The sequence below is a fragment of the Schistocerca gregaria genome, unplaced genomic scaffold (assembly GCF_023897955.1).
Source record: "Schistocerca gregaria isolate iqSchGreg1 unplaced genomic scaffold, iqSchGreg1.2 ptg000749l, whole genome shotgun sequence".
Classification (NCBI taxonomy): Eukaryota; Metazoa; Arthropoda; class Insecta; order Orthoptera; family Acrididae; genus Schistocerca; species Schistocerca gregaria.
In genome coordinates, this window is record NW_026062125.1 from 50,052 (window position 1) to 67,562 (window position 17,511).

The window sequence follows — 17,511 nt, forward strand, 5'->3', positions numbered from 1 at the left end:
CCTCTTTTCATACAAACTCTCAGGTGCGACAAAGATGCTTCCACAAGCATTTGAAACTACTGTATTAAACGAAAGATGCGAAATTACAGTAATGAACTCAGTTTGTACAAGAATGCGCGGAGGAAGAGTGATAGGAACTCGTTGAAAATAACGAAACACTGCGAATCGACAGATGTGCTCTTGAAATGCGTCAGAGCCTACTGTTTTGTAGGAGCGCTAAATTCCAAAAACTAACTACATTAAAAAAAAAAAAAAACCTGTTCCCGTCCGACCACCGAAGATAAGCAACAACGTTTATATTCGGATCGGCGACCGCCTGGGAACTCTGGCTGTCTTCATTTCTTGCTTCTTGTCGCTACCCCTGCCAGCCGTTTTTTCATGCTACCTTTCTCATGTGACAAAGATGCTTCCATACTGATTTTAAACTATCGTAAGATACGATATTAAGGAACTCAGTTTGAAAAGAGTGCGCCAAGGAAGACTTCCAAAGAGTCTCTGGAAATAACAAAACAGTATGAAGTGACAGAAATGTTGTGAAATACGTCAGGGCATATTGTTTTGTAGCAGTGCACAACGGCAAATTTGTAAACAAAAATTTACCTTTCGTCGCTACAAGAGATGGATACTTTGTCGAAAAGCCTGTGTCTTGTGTGCATGTTTTCGCGCGAGTGTCGGAGGCCGCACGAACCAAACGAATGACGGGCGGTGCAACGAGCAGCTGTGTTGTGCGTCTGACCCACGTGGCGGCGCGCCGCACTGCGCGTCGCCTTCGAGGTGGAAGGACGTGCTTTGCGTCAAATGTGCCACCGAAAATGGCGATTGCGTGTATTGGGAGGAGAGGCGAATCCTTCTTGTGCCGTGCGGCTACAGTATAAGGACGCCAACGGCCATACCATGTTGAATACACCGGTTCTCGTCCGATCACCGAAGTTAAGCAACATCGGGCCCGGTTAGTACTTGGATGGGTGACCGCCTGGGAACACCGGGTGCTGTTGGCTCCCTCTCTTCTTTCAAATTTTATGTCTCTACACCTGCCAGCCCTCTTTTCATACAAACTCTCAGGTGCGACAAAGATGCTTCCACAAGCATTTTAAACTACTGTATTAAACGAAAGATGCGAAATTACAGTAATGAACTCAGTTTGTACAAGAATGCGCGGAGGAAGAGTGATAGGAACTCGTTGAAAATAACGAAACACTGCGAATCGACAGATGTGCTCTTGAAATGCGTCAGAGCCTACTGTTTTGTAGGAGCGCTAAATTCCAAAAACTAACTACATTAAAAAAAAAAAAAACCTGTTCCCGTCCGACCACCGAAGATAAGCAACAACGTTTATATTCGGATCGGCGACCGCCTGGGAACTCTGGCTGTCTTCATTTCTTGCTTCTTGTCGCTACCCCTGCCAGCCGTTTTTTCATGCTACCTTTCTCATGTGACAAAGATGCTTCGATACTGATTTTAAACTATCGTAAGATACGATATTAAGGAACTCAGTTTGAAAAGAGTGCGCCAAGGAAGACTTCCAAAGAGTCTCTGGAAATAACAAAACAGTATGAAGTGACAGAAATGTTGTGAAATACGTCAGGGCATATTGTTTTGTAGCAGTGCACAACGGCAAATTTGTAAACAAAAATTTACCTTTCGTCGCTACAAGAGATGGATACTTTGTCGAAAAGCCTGTGTCTTGTGTGCATGTTTTCGCACCTTTCCACGGCACGGCGCGGCACAGAGCTGCTCTGGTAGCTCCGAACGGCCGCACACGTCGCCTCGGACACGCCGGTTCGGCCCGCGCCCATCTCGCAGATGTTCCTCGTGCTTGTGCTGTCATATGGACCGCGACCCGAGCGGCAGCGAGCGGCAGTCGAGCAAAGTCGGGACAAGTCGGGACGGAAGGTGACAGCCGATTATGCACCGTGCGAATTACGCAAATATCTAGAAGCGCGACGCGTGTCAGGCAGGTGAGAACGCTTCTCTCGGTCCAGCAGGACACTGCCACACCCCGCGCAGTCCACCCGCCGCCCGGCCGCGCGCAATCCCTGCGACGGACAACAATAACAAGGTGCGTCTCCCGCGAGTGTCGGAGGCCGCACGAACCAAACGAATGACGGGCGGTGCAACGAGCAGCTGTGTTGTGCGTCTGACCCACGTGGCGGCGCGCCGCACTGCGCGTCGCCTTCGAGGTGGAAGGACGTGCTTTGCGTCAAATGTGCCACCGAAAATGGCGATTGCGTGTATTGGGAGGAGAGGCGAATCCTTCTTGTGCCGTGCGGCTACAGTATAAGGACGCCAACGGCCATACCATGTTGAATACACCGGTTCTCGTCCGATCACCGAAGTTAAGCAACATCGGGCCCGGTTAGTACTTGGATGGGTGACCGCCTGGGAACACCGGGTGCTGTTGGCTCCCTCTCTTCTTTCAAATTTTATGTCTCTACACCTGCCAGCCCTCTTTTCATACAAACTCTCAGGTGCGACAAAGATGCTTCCACAAGCATTTTAAACTACTGTATTAAACGAAAGATGCGAAATTACAGTAATGAACTCAGTTTGTACAAGAATGCGCGGAGGAAGAGTGATAGGAACTCGTTGAAAATAACGAAACACTGCGAATCGACAGATGTGCTCTTGAAATGCGTCAGAGCCTACTGTTTTGTAGGAGCGCTAAATTCCAAAAACTAACTACATTAAAAAAAAAAAAAACCTGTTCCCGTCCGACCACCGAAGATAAGCAACAACGTTTATATTCGGATCGGCGACCGCCTGGGAACTCTGGCTGTCTTCATTTCTTGCTTCTTGTCGCTACCCCTGCCAGCCGTTTTTTCATGCTACCTTTCTCATGTGACAAAGATGCTTCCATACTGATTTTAAACTATCGTAAGATACGATATTAAGGAACTCAGTTTGAAAAGAGTGCGCCAAGGAAGACTTCCAAAGAGTCTCTGGAAATAACAAAACAGTATGAAGTGACAGAAATGTTGTGAAATACGTCAGGGCATATTGTTTTGTAGCAGTGCACAACGGCAAATTTGTAAACAAAAATTTACCTTTCGTCGCTACAAGAGATGGATACTTTGTCGAAAAGCCTGTGTCTTGTGTGCATGTTTTCGCGCGAGTGTCGGAGGCCGCACGAACCAAACGAATGACGGGCGGTGCAACGAGCAGCTGTGTTGTGCGTCTGACCCACGTGGCGGCGCGCCGCACTGCGCGTCGCCTTCGAGGTGGAAGGACGTGCTTTGCGTCAAATGTGCCACCGAAAATGGCGATTGCGTGTATTGGGAGGAGAGGCGAATCCTTCTTGTGCCGTGCGGCTACAGTATAAGGACGCCAACGGCCATACCATGTTGAATACACCGGTTCTCGTCCGATCACCGAAGTTAAGCAACATCGGGCCCGGTTAGTACTTGGATGGGTGACCGCCTGGGAACACCGGGTGCTGTTGGCTCCCTCTCTTCTTTCAAATTTTATGTCTCTACACCTGCCAGCCCTCTTTTCATACAAACTCTCAGGTGCGACAAAGATGCTTCCACAAGCATTTTAAACTACTGTATTAAACGAAAGATGCGAAATTACAGTAATGAACTCAGTTTGTACAAGAATGCGCGGAGGAAGAGTGATAGGAACTCGTTGAAAATAACGAAACACTGCGAATCGACAGATGTGCTCTTGAAATGCGTCAGAGCCTACTGTTTTGTAGGAGCGCTAAATTCCAAAAACTAACTACATTAAAAAAAAAAAAAACCTGTTCCCGTCCGACCACCGAAGATAAGCAACAACGTTTATATTCGGATCGGCGACCGCCTGGGAACTCTGGCTGTCTTCATTTCTTGCTTCTTGTCGCTACCCCTGCCAGCCGTTTTTTCATGCTACCTTTCTCATGTGACAAAGATGCTTCCATACTGATTTTAAACTATCGTAAGATACGATATTAAGGAACTCAGTTTGAAAAGAGTGCGCCAAGGAAGACTTCCAAAGAGTCTCTGGAAATAACAAAACAGTATGAAGTGACAGAAATGTTGTGAAATACGTCAGGGCATATTGTTTTGTAGCAGTGCACAACGGCAAATTTGTAAACAAAAATTTACCTTTCGTCGCTACAAGAGATGGATACTTTGTCGAAAAGCCTGTGTCTTGTGTGCATGTTTTCGCGCGAGTGTCGGAGGCCGCACGAACCAAACGAATGACGGGCGGTGCAACGAGCAGCTGTGTTGTGCGTCTGACCCACGTGGCGGCGCGCCGCACTGCGCGTCGCCTTCGAGGTGGAAGGACGTGCTTTGCGTCAAATGTGCCACCGAAAATGGCGATTGCGTGTATTGGGAGGAGAGGCGAATCCTTCTTGTGCCGTGCGGCTACAGTATAAGGACGCCAACGGCCATACCATGTTGAATACACCGGTTCTCGTCCGATCACCGAAGTTAAGCAACATCGGGCCCAGTTAGTACTTGGATGGGTGACCGCCTGGGAACACCGGGTGCTGTTGGCTCCCTCTCTTCTTTCAAATTTTATGTCTCTACACCTGCCAGCCCTCTTTTCATACAAACTCTCAGGTGCGACAAAGATGCTTCCACAAGCATTTTAAACTACTGTATTAAACGAAAGATGCGAAATTACAGTAATGAACTCAGTTTGTACAAGAATGCGCGGAGGAAGAGTGATAGGAACTCGTTGAAAATAACGAAACACTGCGAATCGACAGATGTGCTCTTGAAATGCGTCAGAGCCTACTGTTTTGTAGGAGCGCTAAATTCCAAAAACTAACTACATTAAAAAAAAAAAAAACCTGTTCCCGTCCGACCACCGAAGATAAGCAACAACGTTTATATTCGGATCGGCGACCGCCTGGGAACTCTGGCTGTCTTCATTTCTTGCTTCTTGTCGCTACCCCTGCCAGCCGTTTTTTCATGCTACCTTTCTCATGTGACAAAGATGCTTCGATACTGATTTTAAACTATCGTAAGATACGATATTAAGGAACTCAGTTTGAAAAGAGTGCGCCAAGGAAGACTTCCAAAGAGTCTCTGGAAATAACAAAACAGTATGAAGTGACAGAAATGTTGTGAAATACGTCAGGGCATATTGTTTTGTAGCAGTGCACAACGGCAAATTTGTAAACAAAAATTTACCTTTCGTCGCTACAAGAGATGGATACTTTGTCGAAAAGCCTGTGTCTTGTGTGCATGTTTTCGCACCTTTCCACGGCACGGCGCGGCACAGAGCTGCTCTGGTAGCTCCGAACGGCCGCACACGTCGCCTCGGACACGCCGGTTCGGCCCGCGCCCATCTCGCAGATGTTCCTCGTGCTTGTGCTGTCATATGGACCGCGACCCGAGCGGCAGCGAGCGGCAGTCGAGCAAAGTCGGGACAAGTCGGGACGGAAGGTGACAGCCGATTATGCACCGTGCGAATTACGCAAATATCTAGAAGCGCGACGCGTGTCAGGCAGGTGAGAACGCTTCTCTCGGTCCAGCAGGACACTGCCACACCCCGCGCAGTCCACCCGCCGCCCGGCCGCGCGCAATCCCTGCGACGGACAACAATAACAAGGTGCGTCTCCCGCGAGTGTCGGAGGCCGCACGAACCAAACGAATGACGGGCGGTGCAACGAGCAGCTGTGTTGTGCGTCTGACCCACGTGGCGGCGCGCCGCACTGCGCGTCGCCTTCGAGGTGGAAGGACGTGCTTTGCGTCAAATGTGCCACCGAAAATGGCGATTGCGTGTATTGGGAGGAGAGGCGAATCCTTCTTGTGCCGTGCGGCTACAGTATAAGGACGCCAACGGCCATACCATGTTGAATACACCGGTTCTCGTCCGATCACCGAAGTTAAGCAACATCGGGCCCGGTTAGTACTTGGATGGGTGACCGCCTGGGAACACCGGGTGCTGTTGGCTCCCTCTCTTCTTTCAAATTTTATGTCTCTACACCTGCCAGCCCTCTTTTCATACAAACTCTCAGGTGCGACAAAGATGCTTCCACAAGCATTTTAAACTACTGTATTAAACGAAAGATGCGAAATTACAGTAATGAACTCAGTTTGTACAAGAATGCGCGGAGGAAGAGTGATAGGAACTCGTTGAAAATAACGAAACACTGCGAATCGACAGATGTGCTCTTGAAATGCGTCAGAGCCTACTGTTTTGTAGGAGCGCTAAATTCCAAAAACTAACTACATTAAAAAAAAAAAAAACCTGTTCCCGTCCGACCACCGAAGATAAGCAACAACGTTTATATTCGGATCGGCGACCGCCTGGGAACTCTGGCTGTCTTCATTTCTTGCTTCTTGTCGCTACCCCTGCCAGCCGTTTTTTCATGCTACCTTTCTCATGTGACAAAGATGCTTCCATACTGATTTTAAACTATCGTAAGATACGATATTAAGGAACTCAGTTTGAAAAGAGTGCGCCAAGGAAGACTTCCAAAGAGTCTCTGGAAATAACAAAACAGTATGAAGTGACAGAAATGTTGTGAAATACGTCAGGGCATATTGTTTTGTAGCAGTGCACAACGGCAAATTTGTAAACAAAAATTTACCTTTCGTCGCTACAAGAGATGGATACTTTGTCGAAAAGCCTGTGTCTTGTGTGCATGTTTTCGCGCGAGTGTCGGAGGCCGCACGAACCAAACGAATGACGGGCGGTGCAACGAGCAGCTGTGTTGTGCGTCTGACCCACGTGGCGGCGCGCCGCACTGCGCGTCGCCTTCGAGGTGGAAGGACGTGCTTTGCGTCAAATGTGCCACCGAAAATGGCGATTGCGTGTATTGGGAGGAGAGGCGAATCCTTCTTGTGCCGTGCGGCTACAGTATAAGGACGCCAACGGCCATACCATGTTGAATACACCGGTTCTCGTCCGATCACCGAAGTTAAGCAACATCGGGCCCAGTTAGTACTTGGATGGGTGACCGCCTGGGAACACCGGGTGCTGTTGGCTCCCTCTCTTCTTTCAAATTTTATGTCTCTACACCTGCCAGCCCTCTTTTCATACAAACTCTCAGGTGCGACAAAGATGCTTCCACAAGCATTTTAAACTACTGTATTAAACGAAAGATGCGAAATTACAGTAATGAACTCAGTTTGTACAAGAATGCGCGGAGGAAGAGTGATAGGAACTCGTTGAAAATAACGAAACACTGCGAATCGACAGATGTGCTCTTGAAATGCGTCAGAGCCTACTGTTTTGTAGGAGCGCTAAATTCCAAAAACTAACTACATTAAAAAAAAAAAAAACCTGTTCCCGTCCGACCACCGAAGATAAGCAACAACGTTTATATTCGGATCGGCGACCGCCTGGGAACTCTGGCTGTCTTCATTTCTTGCTTCTTGTCGCTACCCCTGCCAGCCGTTTTTTCATGCTACCTTTCTCATGTGACAAAGATGCTTCCATACTGATTTTAAACTATCGTAAGATACGATATTAAGGAACTCAGTTTGAAAAGAGTGCGCCAAGGAAGACTTCCAAAGAGTCTCTGGAAATAACAAAACAGTATGAAGTGACAGAAATGTTGTGAAATACGTCAGGGCATATTGTTTTGTAGCAGTGCACAACGGCAAATTTGTAAACAAAAATTTACCTTTCGTCGCTACAAGAGATGGATACTTTGTCGAAAAGCCTGTGTCTTGTGTGCATGTTTTCGCGCGAGTGTCGGAGGCCGCACGAACCAAACGAATGACGGGCGGTGCAACGAGCAGCTGTGTTGTGCGTCTGACCCACGTGGCGGCGCGCCGCACTGCGCGTCGCCTTCGAGGTGGAAGGACGTGCTTTGCGTCAAATGTGCCACCGAAAATGGCGATTGCGTGTATTGGGAGGAGAGGCGAATCCTTCTTGTGCCGTGCGGCTACAGTATAAGGACGCCAACGGCCATACCATGTTGAATACACCGGTTCTCGTCCGATCACCGAAGTTAAGCAACATCGGGCCCAGTTAGTACTTGGATGGGTGACCGCCTGGGAACACCGGGTGCTGTTGGCTCCCTCTCTTCTTTCAAATTTTATGTCTCTACACCTGCCAGCCCTCTTTTCATACAAACTCTCAGGTGCGACAAAGATGCTTCCACAAGCATTTTAAACTACTGTATTAAACGAAAGATGCGAAATTACAGTAATGAACTCAGTTTGTACAAGAATGCGCGGAGGAAGAGTGATAGGAACTCGTTGAAAATAACGAAACACTGCGAATCGACAGATGTGCTCTTGAAATGCGTCAGAGCCTACTGTTTTGTAGGAGCGCTAAATTCCAAAAACTAACTACATTAAAAAAAAAAAAAAAACCTGTTCCCGTCCGACCACCGAAGATAAGCAACAACGTTTATATTCGGATCGGCGACCGCCTGGGAACTCTGGCTGTCTTCATTTCTTGCTTCTTGTCGCTACCCCTGCCAGCCGTTTTTTCATGCTACCTTTCTCAAGTGACAAAGATGCTTCCATACTGATTTTAAACTATCGTAAGATACGATATTAAGGAACTCAGTTTGAAAAGAGTGCGCCAAGGAAGACTTCCAAAGAGTCTCTGGAAATAACAAAACAGTATGAAGTGACAGAAATGTTGTGAAATACGTCAGGGCATATTGTTTTGTAGCAGTGCACAACGGCAAATTTGTAAACAAAAATTTACCTTTCGTCGCTACAAGAGATGGATACTTTGTCGAAAAGCCTGTGTCTTGTGTGCATGTTTTCGCGCGAGTGTCGGAGGCCGCACGAACCAAACGAATGACGGGCGGTGCAACGAGCAGCTGTGTTGTGCGTCTGACCCACGTGGCGGCGCGCCGCACTGCGCGTCGCCTTCGAGGTGGAAGGACGTGCTTTGCGTCAAATGTGCCACCGAAAATGGCGATTGCGTGTATTGGGAGGAGAGGCGAATCCTTCTTGTGCCGTGCGGCTACAGTATAAGGACGCCAACGGCCATACCATGTTGAATACACCGGTTCTCGTCCGATCACCGAAGTTAAGCAACATCGGGCCCGGTTAGTACTTGGATGGGTGACCGCCTGGGAACACCGGGTGCTGTTGGCTCCCTCTCTTCTTTCAAATTTTATGTCTCTACACCTGCCAGCCCTCTTTTCATACAAACTCTCAGGTGCGACAAAGATGCTTCCACAAGCATTTTAAACTACTGTATTAAACGAAAGATGCGAAATTACAGTAATGAACTCAGTTTGTACAAGAATGCGCGGAGGAAGAGTGATAGGAACTCGTTGAAAATAACGAAACACTGCGAATCGACAGATGTGCTCTTGAAATGCGTCAGAGCCTACTGTTTTGTAGGAGCGCTAAATTCCAAAAACTAACTACATTAAAAAAAAAAAAAAACCTGTTCCCGTCCGACCACCGAAGATAAGCAACAACGTTTATATTCGGATCGGCGACCGCCTGGGAACTCTGGCTGTCTTCATTTCTTGCTTCTTGTCGCTACCCCTGCCAGCCGTTTTTTCATGCTACCTTTCTCATGTGACAAAGATGCTTCCATACTGATTTTAAACTATCGTAAGATACGATATTAAGGAACTCAGTTTGAAAAGAGTGCGCCAAGGAAGACTTCCAAAGAGTCTCTGGAAATAACAAAACAGTATGAAGTGACAGAAATGTTGTGAAATACGTCAGGGCATATTGTTTTGTAGCAGTGCACAACGGCAAATTTGTAAACAAAAATTTACCTTTCGTCGCTACAAGAGATGGATACTTTGTCGAAAAGCCTGTGTCTTGTGTGCATGTTTTCGCGCGAGTGTCGGAGGCCGCACGAACCAAACGAATGACGGGCGGTGCAACGAGCAGCTGTGTTGTGCGTCTGACCCACGTGGCGGCGCGCCGCACTGCGCGTCGCCTTCGAGGTGGAAGGACGTGCTTTGCGTCAAATGTGCCACCGAAAATGGCGATTGCGTGTATTGGGAGGAGAGGCGAATCCTTCTTGTGCCGTGCGGCTACAGTATAAGGACGCCAACGGCCATACCATGTTGAATACACCGGTTCTCGTCCGATCACCGAAGTTAAGCAACATCGGGCCCAGTTAGTACTTGGATGGGTGACCGCCTGGGAACACCGGGTGCTGTTGGCTCCCTCTCTTCTTTCAAATTTTATGTCTCTACACCTGCCAGCCCTCTTTTCATACAAACTCTCAGGTGCGACAAAGATGCTTCCACAAGCATTTTAAACTACTGTATTAAACGAAAGATGCGAAATTACAGTAATGAACTCAGTTTGTACAAGAATGCGCGGAGGAAGAGTGATAGGAACTCGTTGAAAATAACGAAACACTGCGAATCGACAGATGTGCTCTTGAAATGCGTCAGAGCCTACTGTTTTGTAGGAGCGCTAAATTCCAAAAACTAACTACATTAAAAAAAAAAAAAACCTGTTCCCGTCCGACCACCGAAGATAAGCAACAACGTTTATATTCGGATCGGCGACCGCCTGGGAACTCTGGCTGTCTTCATTTCTTGCTTCTTGTCGCTACCCCTGCCAGCCGTTTTTTCATGCTACCTTTCTCATGTGACAAAGATGCTTCCATACTGACTTTAAACTATCGTAAGATACGATATTAAGGAACTCAGTTTGAAAAGAGTGCGCCAAGGAAGACTTCCAAAGAGTCTCTGGAAATAACAAAACAGTATGAAGTGACAGAAATGTTGTGAAATACGTCAGGGCATATTGTTTTGTAGCAGTGCACAACGGCAAATTTGTAAACAAAAATTTACCTTTCGTCGCTACAAGAGATGGATACTTTGTCGAAAAGCCTGTGTCTTGTGTGCATGTTTTCGCGCGAGTGTCTGAGGCCGCACGAACCAAACGAATGACGGGCGGTGCAACGAGCAGCTGTGTTGTGCGTCTGACCCACGTGGCGGCGCGCCGCACTGCGCGTCGCCTTCGAGGTGGAAGGACGTGCTTTGCGTCAAATGTGCCACCGAAAATGGCGATTGCGTGTATTGGGAGGAGAGGCGAATCCTTCTTGTGCCGTGCGGCTACAGTATAAGGACGCCAACGGCCATACCATGTTGAATACACCGGTTCTCGTCCGATCACCGAAGTTAAGCAACATCGGGCCCGGTTAGTACTTGGATGGGTGACCGCCTGGGAACACCGGGTGCTGTTGGCTCCCTCTCTTCTTTCAAATTTTATGTCTCTACACCTGCCAGCCCTCTTTTCATACAAACTCTCAGGTGCGACAAAGATGCTTCCACAAGCATTTTAAACTACTGTATTAAACGAAAGATGCGAAATTACAGTAATGAACTCAGTTTGTACAAGAATGCGCGGAGGAAGAGTGATAGGAACTCGTTGAAAATAACGAAACACTGCGAATCGACAGATGTGCTCTTGAAATGCGTCAGAGCCTACTGTTTTGTAGGAGCGCTAAATTCCAAAAACTAACTACATTAAAAAAAAAAAAAACCTGTTCCCGTCCGACCACCGAAGATAAGCAACAACGTTTATATTCGGATCGGCGACCGCCTGGGAACTCTGGCTGTCTTCATTTCTTGCTTCTTGTCGCTACCCCTGCCAGCCGTTTTTTCATGCTACCTTTCTCATGTGACAAAGATGCTTCCATACTGATTTTAAACTATCGTAAGATACGATATTAAGGAACTCAGTTTGAAAAGAGTGCGCCAAGGAAGACTTCCAAAGAGTCTCTGGAAATAACAAAACAGTATGAAGTGACAGAAATGTTGTGAAATACGTCAGGGCATATTGTTTTGTAGCAGTGCACAACGGCAAATTTGTAAACAAAAATTTACCTTTCGTCGCTACAAGAGATGGATACTTTGTCGAAAAGCCTGTGTCTTGTGTGCATGTTTTCGCGCGAGTGTCGGAGGCCGCACGAACCAAACGAATGACGGGCGGTGCAACGAGCAGCTGTGTTGTGCGTCTGACCCACGTGGCGGCGCGCCGCACTGCGCGTCGCCTTCGAGGTGGAAGGACGTGCTTTGCGTCAAATGTGCCACCGAAAATGGCGATTGCGTGTATTGGGAGGAGAGGCGAATCCTTCTTGTGCCGTGCGGCTACAGTATAAGGACGCCAACGGCCATACCATGTTGAATACACCGGTTCTCGTCCGATCACCGAAGTTAAGCAACATCGGGCCCGGTTAGTACTTGGATGGGTGACCGCCTGGGAACACCGGGTGCTGTTGGCTCCCTCTCTTCTTTCAAATTTTATGTCTCTACACCTGCCAGCCCTCTTTTCATACAAACTCTCAGGTGCGACAAAGATGCTTCCACAAGCATTTTAAACTACTGTATTAAACGAAAGATGCGAAATTACAGTAATGAACTCAGTTTGTACAAGAATGCGCGGAGGAAGAGTGATAGGAACTCGTTGAAAATAACGAAACACTGCGAATCGACAGATGTGCTCTTGAAATGCGTCAGAGCCTACTGTTTTGTAGGAGCGCTAAATTCCAAAAACTAACTACATTAAAAAAAAAAAAAACCTGTTCCCGTCCGACCACCGAAGATAAGCAACAACGTTTATATTCGGATCGGCGACCGCCTGGGAACTCTGGCTGTCTTCATTTCTTGCTTCTTGTCGCTACCCCTGCCAGCCGTTTTTTCATGCTACCTTTCTCATGTGACAAAGATGCTTCCATACTGATTTTAAACTATCGTAAGATACGATATTAAGGAACTCAGTTTGAAAAGAGTGCGCCAAGGAAGACTTCCAAAGAGTCTCTGGAAATAACAAAACAGTATGAAGTGACAGAAATGTTGTGAAATACGTCAGGGCATATTGTTTTGTAGCAGTGCACAACGGCAAATTTGTAAACAAAAATTTACCTTTCGTCGCTACAAGAGATGGATACTTTGTCGAAAAGCCTGTGTCTTGTGTGCATGTTTTCGCGCGAGTGTCGGAGGCCGCACGAACCAAACGAATGACGGGCGGTGCAACGAGCAGCTGTGTTGTGCGTCTGACCCACGTGGCGGCGCGCCGCACTGCGCGTCGCCTTCGAGGTGGAAGGACGTGCTTTGCGTCAAATGTGCCACCGAAAATGGCGATTGCGTGTATTGGGAGGAGAGGCGAATCCTTCTTGTGCCGTGCGGCTACAGTATAAGGACGCCAACGGCCATACCATGTTGAATACACCGGTTCTCGTCCGATCACCGAAGTTAAGCAACATCGGGCCCGGTTAGTACTTGGATGGGTGACCGCCTGGGAACACCGGGTGCTGTTGGCTCCCTCTCTTCTTTCAAATTTTATGTCTCTACACCTGCCAGCCCTCTTTTCATACAAACTCTCAGGTGCGACAAAGATGCTTCCACAAGCATTTTAAACTACTGTATTAAACGAAAGATGCGAAATTACAGTAATGAACTCAGTTTGTACAAGAATGCGCGGAGGAAGAGTGATAGGAACTCGTTGAAAATAACGAAACACTGCGAATCGACAGATGTGCTCTTGAAATGCGTCAGAGCCTACTGTTTTGTAGGAGCGCTAAATTCCAAAAACTAACTACATTAAAAAAAAAAAAAACCTGTTCCCGTCCGACCACCGAAGATAAGCAACAACGTTTATATTCGGATCGGCGACCGCCTGGGAACTCTGGCTGTCTTCATTTCTTGCTTCTTGTCGCTACCCCTGCCAGCCGTTTTTTCATGCTACCTTTCTCATGTGACAAAGATGCTTCCATACTGATTTTAAACTATCGTAAGATACGATATTAAGGAACTCAGTTTGAAAAGAGTGCGCCAAGGAAGACTTCCAAAGAGTCTCTGGAAATAACAAAACAGTATGAAGTGACAGAAATGTTGTGAAATACGTCAGGGCATATTGTTTTGTAGCAGTGCACAACGGCAAATTTGTAAACAAAAATTTACCTTTCGTCGCTACAAGAGATGGATACTTTGTCGAAAAGCCTGTGTCTTGTGTGCATGTTTTCGCGCGAGTGTCGGAGGCCGCACGAACCAAACGAATGACGGGCGGTGCAACGAGCAGCTGTGTTGTGCGTCTGACCCACGTGGCGGCGCGCCGCACTGCGCGTCGCCTTCGAGGTGGAAGGACGTGCTTTGCGTCAAATGTGCCACCGAAAATGGCGATTGCGTGTATTGGGAGGAGAGGCGAATCCTTCTTGTGCCGTGCGGCTACAGTATAAGGACGCCAACGGCCGTACCATGTTGAATACACCGGTTCTCGTCCGATCACCGAAGTTAAGCAACATCGGGCCCGGTTAGTACTTGGATGGGTGACCGCCTGGGAACACCGGGTGCTGTTGGCTCCCTCTCTTCTTTCAAATTTTATGTCTCTACACCTGCCAGCCCTCTTTTCATACAAACTCTCAGGTGCGACAAAGATGCTTCCACAAGCATTTTAAACTACTGTATTAAACGAAAGATGCGAAATTACAGTAATGAACTCAGTTTGTACAAGAATGCGCGGAGGAAGAGTGATAGGAACTCGTTGAAAATAACGAAACACTGTGAATCGACAGATGTGCTCTTGAAATGCGTCAGAGCCTACTGTTTTGTAGGAGCGCTAAATTCCAAAAACTAACTACATTAAAAAAAAAAAAAACCTGTTCCCGTCCGACCACCGAAGATAAGCAACAACGTTTATATTCGGATCGGCGACCGCCTGGGAACTCTGGCTGTCTTCATTTCTTGCTTCTTGTCGCTACCCCTGCCAGCCGTTTTTTCATGCTACCTTTCTCATGTGACAAAGATGCTTCCATACTGATTTTAAACTATCGTAAGATACGATATTAAGGAACTCAGTTTGAAAAGAGTGCGCCAAGGAAGACTTCCAAAGAGTCTCTGGAAATAACAAAACAGTATGAAGTGACAGAAATGTTGTGAAATACGTCAGGGCATATTGTTTTGTAGCAGTGCACAACGGCAAATTTGTAAACAAAAATTTACCTTTCGTCGCTACAAGAGATGGATACTTTGTCGAAAAGCCTGTGTCTTGTGTGCATGTTTTCGCGCGAGTGTCGGAGGCCGCACGAACCAAACGAATGACGGGCGGTGCAACGAGCAGCTGTGTTGTGCGTCTGACCCACGTGGCGGCGCGCCGCACTGCGCGTCGCCTTCGAGGTGGAAGGACGTGCTTTGCGTCAAATGTGCCACCGAAAATGGCGATTGCGTGTATTGGGAGGAGAGGCGAATCCTTCTTGTGCCGTGCGGCTACAGTATAAGGACGCCAACGGCCATACCATGTTGAATACACCGGTTCTCGTCCGATCACCGAAGTTAAGCAACATCGGGCCCGGTTAGTACTTGGATGGGTGACCGCCTGGGAACACCGGGTGCTGTTGGCTCCCTCTCTTCTTCCAAATTTTATGTCTCTACACCTGCCAGCCCTCTTTTCATACAAACTCTCAGGTGCGACAAAGATGCTTCCACAAGCATTTTAAACTACTGTATTAAACGAAAGATGCGAAATTACAGTAATGAACTCAGTTTGTACAAGAATGCGCGGAGGAAGAGTGATAGGAACTCGTTGAAAATAACGAAACACTGCGAATCGACAGATGTGCTCTTGAAATGCGTCAGAGCCTACTGTTTTGTAGGAGCGCTAAATTCCAAAAACTAACTACATTAAAAAAAAAAAAAACCTGTTCCCGTCCGACCACCGAAGATAAGCAACAACGTTTATATTCGGATCGGCGACCGCCTGGGAACTCTGGCTGTCTTCATTTCTTGCTTCTTGTCGCTACCCCTGCCAGCCGTTTTTTCATGCTACCTTTCTCATGTGACAAAGATGCTTCCATACTGATTTTAAACTATCGTAAGATACGATATTAAGGAACTCAGTTTGAAAAGAGTGCGCCAAGGAAGACTTCCAAAGAGTCTCTGGAAATAACAAAACAGTATGAAGTGACAGAAATGTTGTGAAATACGTCAGGGCATATTGTTTTGTAGCAGTGCACAACGGCAAATTTGTAAACAAAAATTTACCTTTCGTCGCTACAAGAGATGGATACTTTGTCGAAAAGCCTGTGTCTTGTGTGCATGTTTTCGCGCGAGTGTCGGAGGCCGCACGAACCAAACGAATGACGGGCGGTGCAACGAGCAGCTGTGTTGTGCGTCTGACCCACGTGGCGGCGCGCCGCACTGCGCGTCGCCTTCGAGGTGGAAGGACGTGATTTGCGTCAAATGTGCCACCGAAAATGGCGATTGCGTGTATTGGGAGGAGAGGCGAATCCTTCTTGTGCCGTGCGGCTACAGTATAAGGACGCCAACGGCCATACCATGTTGAATACACCGGTTCTCGTCCGATCACCGAAGTTAAGCAACATCGGGCCCGGTTAGTACTTGGATGGGTGACCGCCTGGGAACACCGGGTGCTGTTGGCTCCCTCTCTTCTTTCAAATTTTATGTCTCTACACCTGCCAGCCCTCTTTTCATACAAACTCTCAGGTGCGACAAAGATGCTTCCACAAGCATTTTAAACTACTGTATTAAACGAAAGATGCGAAATTACAGTAATGAACTCAGTTTGTACAAGAATGCGCGGAGGAAGAGTGATAGGAACTCGTTGAAAATAACGAAACACTGCGAATCGACAGATGTGCTCTTGAAATGCGTCAGAGCCTACTGTTTTGTAGGAGCGCTAAATTCCAAAAACTAACTACATTAAAAAAAAAAAAACCTGTTCCCGTCCGACCACCGAAGATAAGCAACAACGTTTATATTCGGATCGGCGACCGCCTGGGAACTCTGGCTGTCTTCATTTCTTGCTTCTTGTCGCTACCCCTGCCAGCCGTTTTTTCATGCTACCTTTCTCATGTGACAAAGATGCTTCCATACTGATTTTAAACTATCGTAAGATACGATATTAAGGAACTCAGTTTGAAAAGAGTGCGCCAAGGAAGACTTCCAAAGAGTCTCTGGAAATAACAAAACAGTATGAAGTGACAGAAATGTTGTGAAATACGTCAGGGCATATTGTTTTGTAGCAGTGCACAACGGCAAATTTGTAAACAAAAATTTACCTTTCGTCGCTACAAGAGATGGATACTTTGTCGAAAAGCCTGTGTCTTGTGTGCATGTTTTCGCGCGAGTGTCTGAGGCCGCACGAACCAAACGAATGACGGGCGGTGCAACGAGCAGCTGTGTTGTGCGTCTGACCCACGTGGCGGCGCGCCGCACTGCGCGTCGCCTTCGAGGTGGAAGGACGTGCTTTGCGTCAAATGTGCCACCGAAAATGGCGATTGCGTGTATTGGGAGGAGAGGCGAATCCTTCTTGTGCCGTGCGGCTACAGTATAAGGACGCCAACGGCCATACCATGTTGGATACACCGGTTCTCGTCCGATCACCGAAGTTAAGCAACATCGAGCCCGGTTAGTACTTGGATGGGTGACCGCCTGGGAACACCGGGTGCTGTTGGCTCCCTCTCTTCTTTCAAATTTTATGTCTCTACACCTGCCAGCCCTCTTTTCATACAAACTCTCAGGTGCGACAAAGATGCTTCCACAAGCATTTTAAACTACTGTATTAAACGAAAGATGCGAAATTACAGTAATGAACTCAGTTTGTACAAGAATGCGCGGAGGAAGAGTGATAGGAACTCGTTGAAAATAACGAAACACTGCGA

General features: G+C 47.5%; 16 non-coding genes across 16 annotated transcripts; all 16 read left to right on the forward strand.

Annotated features, from left to right (window-relative positions):
* The first annotated feature begins 879 nt into the window (after positions 1 to 879).
* On the forward strand, positions 880 to 998 carry LOC126321600 (5S ribosomal RNA). The gene has a single exon (XR_007558367.1). It is a non-coding gene; the product is annotated as a 5S ribosomal RNA (ribosomal RNA).
* A 1,287-nt stretch (positions 999 to 2,285) lies between these two features.
* On the forward strand, positions 2,286 to 2,404 carry LOC126321601 (5S ribosomal RNA). The gene has a single exon (XR_007558368.1). It is a non-coding gene; the product is annotated as a 5S ribosomal RNA (ribosomal RNA).
* A 919-nt stretch (positions 2,405 to 3,323) lies between these two features.
* Positions 3,324 to 3,442, forward strand: LOC126321602 (5S ribosomal RNA). Its single transcript, XR_007558369.1, has one exon. It is a non-coding gene; the product is annotated as a 5S ribosomal RNA (ribosomal RNA).
* Positions 3,443 to 4,361: 919 nt separating this feature from the next.
* Positions 4,362 to 4,480, forward strand: LOC126321554 (5S ribosomal RNA). The gene has a single exon (XR_007558322.1). It is a non-coding gene; the product is annotated as a 5S ribosomal RNA (ribosomal RNA).
* Positions 4,481 to 5,767: 1,287 nt separating this feature from the next.
* On the forward strand, positions 5,768 to 5,886 carry LOC126321604 (5S ribosomal RNA). Its single transcript, XR_007558371.1, has one exon. It is a non-coding gene; the product is annotated as a 5S ribosomal RNA (ribosomal RNA).
* Positions 5,887 to 6,805: 919 nt separating this feature from the next.
* LOC126321555 (5S ribosomal RNA) lies at positions 6,806 to 6,924 on the forward strand. Its single transcript, XR_007558323.1, has one exon. It is a non-coding gene; the product is annotated as a 5S ribosomal RNA (ribosomal RNA).
* A 919-nt stretch (positions 6,925 to 7,843) lies between these two features.
* Positions 7,844 to 7,962, forward strand: LOC126321556 (5S ribosomal RNA). Its single transcript, XR_007558324.1, has one exon. It is a non-coding gene; the product is annotated as a 5S ribosomal RNA (ribosomal RNA).
* Positions 7,963 to 8,883: 921 nt separating this feature from the next.
* Positions 8,884 to 9,002, forward strand: LOC126321605 (5S ribosomal RNA). The gene has a single exon (XR_007558372.1). It is a non-coding gene; the product is annotated as a 5S ribosomal RNA (ribosomal RNA).
* Positions 9,003 to 9,922: 920 nt separating this feature from the next.
* Positions 9,923 to 10,041, forward strand: LOC126321557 (5S ribosomal RNA). Its single transcript, XR_007558325.1, has one exon. It is a non-coding gene; the product is annotated as a 5S ribosomal RNA (ribosomal RNA).
* Positions 10,042 to 10,960: 919 nt separating this feature from the next.
* LOC126321606 (5S ribosomal RNA) lies at positions 10,961 to 11,079 on the forward strand. Its single transcript, XR_007558373.1, has one exon. It is a non-coding gene; the product is annotated as a 5S ribosomal RNA (ribosomal RNA).
* Positions 11,080 to 11,998: 919 nt separating this feature from the next.
* LOC126321607 (5S ribosomal RNA) lies at positions 11,999 to 12,117 on the forward strand. Its single transcript, XR_007558374.1, has one exon. It is a non-coding gene; the product is annotated as a 5S ribosomal RNA (ribosomal RNA).
* A 919-nt stretch (positions 12,118 to 13,036) lies between these two features.
* On the forward strand, positions 13,037 to 13,155 carry LOC126321608 (5S ribosomal RNA). The gene has a single exon (XR_007558375.1). It is a non-coding gene; the product is annotated as a 5S ribosomal RNA (ribosomal RNA).
* A 919-nt stretch (positions 13,156 to 14,074) lies between these two features.
* On the forward strand, positions 14,075 to 14,193 carry LOC126321553 (5S ribosomal RNA). Its single transcript, XR_007558321.1, has one exon. It is a non-coding gene; the product is annotated as a 5S ribosomal RNA (ribosomal RNA).
* Positions 14,194 to 15,112: 919 nt separating this feature from the next.
* Positions 15,113 to 15,231, forward strand: LOC126321500 (5S ribosomal RNA). Its single transcript, XR_007558270.1, has one exon. It is a non-coding gene; the product is annotated as a 5S ribosomal RNA (ribosomal RNA).
* Positions 15,232 to 16,150: 919 nt separating this feature from the next.
* LOC126321501 (5S ribosomal RNA) lies at positions 16,151 to 16,269 on the forward strand. Its single transcript, XR_007558271.1, has one exon. It is a non-coding gene; the product is annotated as a 5S ribosomal RNA (ribosomal RNA).
* A 918-nt stretch (positions 16,270 to 17,187) lies between these two features.
* On the forward strand, positions 17,188 to 17,306 carry LOC126321564 (5S ribosomal RNA). The gene has a single exon (XR_007558332.1). It is a non-coding gene; the product is annotated as a 5S ribosomal RNA (ribosomal RNA).
* The last annotated feature ends 205 nt before the right edge of the window (positions 17,307 to 17,511 follow it).